This window comes from Symphalangus syndactylus, chromosome 16 (assembly GCF_028878055.3).
Source record: "Symphalangus syndactylus isolate Jambi chromosome 16, NHGRI_mSymSyn1-v2.1_pri, whole genome shotgun sequence".
Classification (NCBI taxonomy): Eukaryota; Metazoa; Chordata; class Mammalia; order Primates; family Hylobatidae; genus Symphalangus; species Symphalangus syndactylus.
This window is the reverse complement of record NC_072438.2, coordinates 25,319,844-25,325,575: the sequence shown is the minus strand read 5'-3', so window position 1 is coordinate 25,325,575 and position 5,732 is coordinate 25,319,844. Positions and strand designations below refer to the sequence as shown.

General features: G+C 43.9%; 1 pseudogene; it reads left to right on the top strand.

Moving 5' to 3' along the window:
• The first annotated feature begins 4,083 nt into the window (after positions 1–4,083).
• LOC129464607 (nascent polypeptide-associated complex subunit alpha-like) lies at positions 4,084–4,718 on the top strand (annotated as a pseudogene).
• The last annotated feature ends 1,014 nt before the right edge of the window (positions 4,719–5,732 follow it).

Below are 5,732 nucleotides of genomic sequence, written 5' to 3'. Positions count from 1 at the left end.
AAACCTCAGCATCATTCAATATACCCATGTAAAAACGTGCACCTGTACCCCCAAATCTAAAATAAAAGTTGAAAGTATTAAAAAAACAAAAACGAAAGAGCAAACAAACACAAAGTGAGGACTGAAAGGCCAAATGAAACCTCTTGGTGCTCATGGGAAGGACTTGATAATTGGTAGGTATTACTTTCTCATGATTAGTTGAGACTCCATCATTTCATTGGGACATCACCAAATGTCAAACTCTCTTGGGCTTCTCCTTTCCCCTAAAGGGGATCCTTCAATTGCCCGTCTGTCTTAATAGCCTGACTGCTAGTTTTTTTGGGAGCAAATCAGGAGAAATATATCTGGGGTCATATAATCCAGTCTGTAGCTTTTCACTTAATTTTCCTATTTTCTGTTCGGTGTCTCCCCCTCCCTGACCGAGGTCTCGGGCCCCAAAATCTGGAGTATCTCTGATTCAACCCCTTTAGAAAGAAAATCTAGTCTTCTAATAAGTTGTGAAAAATGCATTTACCTGGGGGAAGGTAAATAAAACATGGGTAAAGACTTAAGATATTATTTCGTGTTTCTGTTTATATTTTCTTCCTTCCTGTGTAATCTGGTCCTAGGATTGCTTAGTCAACTAAGAATTAAGAAGATGTTCTCAGTGTAACTGTATCACAGACTGCACAATGTATTCCTCCTCAGATTACTGGGATGGAATTTCGGCATGTGCGGCCATTCATTTATTCAGCAAATATTTATTGAATGCTTGCTTTGTTTCAGGCAGCGCTCTAGAAACGTGAGGATACAGCAGGCGAGCATGATGAGCAAGAGTGTCCTGAGGTACAAGGGCCCCAGCATTGATCTATTCGCTTCATTCCTTCACTTACGCCTGAGCCCAGCATTTTATCTATTTGCTTAATTCCTTTACTTACTCATGAGCCCCAGCATTGATCTATTTGCTTCATTCCTTCACAATAAATACGTTGAGGACCCACTATATGGCAGGTAATGAGATAGGCACACAGGGGTATAAGATAAACAAGAGATACAGTCTCCACCTTTACTCAGCACATCGTGCAGAAAGGAAGAAAGACAATTCACCAGTGACGTGCGCTGAGCAAAGATAGTGAGAGGGGAGTACACGGTGCTCCATGAGCACAGAGCAGAAGGCTCTTACCCAGTTCATGAGTCAGGAAAGTTCTCCCATAAAAATTAACAGTAAAACTGCGACCTGAACAACAAGCAAGACTGACACAGGTGAGGAGAGAAGGTGAGTGAAAGGCTTGAGGAAAGGTGGAAGAATGTTGCTGGTCTTTCACGGAACTGGAAGAAGGTGGATGTGGCTGCAGTATAGATAGTGAAGGAAAGATGGAGCTGGACAGGTAAGCAGGGTCCAGTGGTTGAATGCTTTTTTGGGCCATGGGATAGAGCTGATGGTGGCTTGTCCTATATGGAGCTGAAGCAGAGGAGAGAGGTGGAAAATTGCCATGCTGCTTGGAGGGTAGGATGAAGATGACTTCGTGATGGATTGGATCTGAAGTGAGGGGAAGGGGAAATTTAAAGATGACTCCTAAATTCTAGCTTAAACAACAAGGTGGATATCCTGCTTTCAACTGAGATTGAAGACCCAGGAGGAGAAGCAATTGTGGTGAGGGTAATGAAGGAGGCAGCAAGGAAGACAGCTCCATTTTGCACAAATTGAGTTTGAGGAACCTGGGGATGTCCAAGTGGAAAGATACAATAGGCAGCTGGGTACATGGCTCTGGAGAGCAGTGAGTCATGCTGGCTAGTGAGGCCAATTTTGGAAGCATTAGCATATAGCCAGAGTAGAATGTGGAGTCTAGGGAAGGTGATGTGTTTTTGTTTCTGTTTCGCTTTGGTTTTTGTTTTGAGACAGGGTCTCACTCTATCTCCCAGGCTGGAGGGCAGTGGCGCGATCTCAGCTCACTGCAACCTTCGCCTCCCTGGTTCAAGCGATTCACCTCAGCCTCCTGAGTAGCTGGGATTAGAGGCGCGCACCTCCACGCCCAGCTAATTTTTGTATTTTCAGTAGATACGGGGTTTCACCACGTTGGCCTGGCTGGTCTCAAACTCCTGACCTCAAGTAATCCACTCGTCTTGGCCTCCCAAAGTACTGGGATTGCAGGCATGAGCTTCTGTGCCTGACCAGGTGATGTGTTTTTTGTTTGGTGCACAGCGATATTCTTACTTTTTTAAACATTAATTTTTTATTTCCAAAAAATTATTGGTGGCTGGGTGTGGTGGCTCACACCTGTAATCCCAGCACTTTGGGAGGCTGAGGCGGGCGGATCATGAGATCAGGAGTTCGAGACCAGCCTAACCAACATGGTGAAACCCCATCTCTACCAAAAATACAAAACTTAGCCAGGCGTGGTGGCACGTGCCTCTAATCCCAGCTACTCAGGAGGCTGAGGGAGGAGAATCTCTTGAACTGGAGAGGCAAAGGTTGCAGAGAGATGGAGGTTGCAATGAGCTGAGATCATGCCATTGTACTCCAGCTTGAGCAACAGAGCAAGACTCCATCTCAAAAAAAAAAAAAATATTGATTCACAGAGGTTGGAAAGAAAGTACAGAGATTCCACTTACCCTTCACTGGTTTTCCTCAATGGTTACTTCTACATCTAGATGATTAGTGTAACATCAAAACCAGGAAAGCGCATTGGTCTAAGGTGTTCATACAGTTCAATATTCTTTTATCATTTGTGTAGATTTTTGTAACCACCACTGGCATTAAGATACCAACCTATTCCTTCACCACAAAGATCCTTCTTGTGCTACCCCTTTGTAGTCACACTTAACTGCCTCACATCCCTAACCCTTGGCAACCTTGAATCTGTACTCTAGCTCTATAATTGTATTATCTCAGAATGCTATATAAGTGGAATCATATCATATGTGAACTTGTTGGAGTCTCACTCTGTCGTCCAGGCTGGAGTGCAGTGGTGTGATCTCGACTCACTGTAACCTTCACCTCTCAGGTTCAATCGATTCTCCTGCCTCAGCCTCCCGAGTAGCTGGGATGTATATGAACTTTTGAGATTGACTTTTTTTCACCCAGCATTTGCTCTTGAGATCCATTCAAGCTGTCATGTATACCAGTAGTTCACTGCTTTTTATTGCAGACTATTATTCCATGGAATAGATATATCACAGCTTTGTTTTGTTTTATTTTTCTGTCATTCACCTATTGAAGGACATTTTGGTTGCTTCCAGTTTTTGGTAATTCCCAATAAAGCTGCTATGAACATTTGTTTACAAGCTTTTGTGTAGAAGTAAGTTCTCATTTTTTGGGGATAAATGCCCAGGAGTAAAAATCCTGGGTCATATGATGTACATTTAGTTTTTTTTTTCCTTTCTTTCTTTCTTTCATTTTTTTTTTTTTTTTTTTAGATGGAGTCTTGCTCTGTCTCCCAGGCTGGAGTGCAGTGGCTTAATTTCAGCTCACTGCAACCTCTGCCTCATGGGCTCAAGCAATTCTCCTGCTTCAGACTCCCGAGTAACTGGGATTACAGGCGCATACCACCACACCTGGATTTTTTTTTATTTTTAGTAGAGTTGGGGTTTCACCATGTTAGCCAGGCTGGTCTCTTCTAACTTCTGACCTCAAGTGATCCGCCCTCCTGGGCCTCCCAAAGTGCTGAGATTACAGGCGTGAGCCACTGAGCCCAGCCCATTTAGGTGTTTTTTGCTGTTGTTGTTGTTGTTTTTTTGAGACAAACTGTTGCCCCGTAGCCCAGGGTGGAGTGCAATGGTGCAATCTCAGCTCACTGCAACCTCTGCCTCCCAGGTTCAAGAGATTTCTCCTGCCTCAGCCTCCCAACTAGCTGGGATTACAGGCATGTGCCACCACGCCCGGCTAATTTTTTGTATCTTTGGTAGAGATGGGGTTTCACCAGGTTGGCCAGGCTGGTCTCAAACTCCTGACCTCATCATCCGCCCGCCTCGGTCTCCCAAAGTGTGAGATTACAGGCATGAGCCACCCCGCCTGGCCCATTTAGTTTTTTTTAAAAAAGAAACTGCTGCCTTCTTGCTGGCTGTTTTTCTGCCACCATCCTGGTCTCATGTTCCCTGCACTAAATGCCTGGTGAAGCCACAGAAACCATTCCTGCTACAGAGCAGGAGTTGCCACAGCCCCAGGTGGAGATGGGGTCTGGAACAGAACCTGACAGTGATAAATCAGTACCAGAGCTTGAGGAACAGGATTCCACAGAGACACCACACAAGCAGCCCAGCTGGCAGAGCAGCTGAAATCAATGAGTGTCAATCAGTAAAGCAAAACAGAGTTAGAGTGAAAAGAAGGCACGTAAGGCTATGTCCAAACTTTGTCTTCCATAGATTACAGGGGTTACTGCAGTCACTACTGGAAATCTAAGAATATCTTCTTTGTCATCACAAAACCAGATGTCTACAAGAACCCTGCTTCGGATACCTATGTGTATGTTTTTGGCGAAGCCAAGATCAAGGATTTATCTTAACAAGCATGGTTAGCACCTGCTGAGACGCAGAGTGAGCTGTCTTAAACATTCAATAATACACACAGACTCCAACTGTACAAGAGGAGACTGGAGAGGAAGACGTTGATGATACAGGTCTGGAAGTTAAGGATGTAGAATTGGTCATGTCACAAGCAAATGTGTTGAGAGCAAAGGCAGTCAGAGTCCTGAAGAACTACAGTAATGATATTGTAACTGCTATTATGGAATTAATGTGAACACCTGAAAATGACTTTTTTGTGTGTGTTTCAAAAGAATAACTGCAACTTGGTTGGAAATTTGTACCTGTTTCTAACATAAATAAAATTATGGCTTCTTCCTGGAAAAATATTAAAATAAAATAAACATTCAAATTATGCAAAGTCCCACAATCACTGCACTCCCAGCCCAGGTGATTATTAATGGCCAACCACTTACCTTTTAAAGAACTTCTTGGCATTCTTCTGCTTCCAAAATAAAGGAGACAAATCATCTTTTCTCTTATTTTCATCTCTGTCAGGTCTGGGATCTTCCTTTAATACTACCCTGGGCCAAGAGCAGTGGCTCACACCTGTAATCCCAGCATTTTGGGAAATAGAGGCAGTAGTATCACTTGAGTCCAGGACTTGAAGACCCGCCTGGATAACATAGTGAGACTCCTGTCTCTACAAAAACTACAAAAATTAGCCGAGTGTGGTGGCACAAGCCCATAGCTGAGGCTGCAGTGGGTGGCGATGGCACCACTGTACTCTAGCCTGGGTAACAGAGCGAGATTCTGTCTCAAAATTAAAAACAGAGAATAATCTGGTGTCCCTGAAATGTAAGTGATGTAAGTGACTGTCTTGAGAAATGCTGATGCCTTTTTTTTTTTTTTTTTTAACTGCAAAGGTCCTTTGTGAATGAGAACTCTTGTTTTCTTTTCTTTCTTTCTTTTTTTTTTTTTTTTGAGACGGAGTCTTGCTCTGTCACCATGCTGGAGTGCAGTGGCGTGATCTCAGCTCACTGCAACCTCCAACTCTCTGGTTCAAGCAATTCTCCTGCCTCTGCCTCCCGAGTAGCTAGGATTATAGGCATGCGCCACCACGCCCAGCTAATTTTTGTATTTTTAGTAGAGACGGGGTTTCACTATGTTGGCCAGGATGGTTTCGATCTCCTGACCTCGTGATCCGCCTGCCTTGGCCTCCCAAACTGCTGGGATTACAGGTGTGAGCCACTGCTCCTGGACTGTTTTCTTGTTTAGCAGTTTGTTCATCT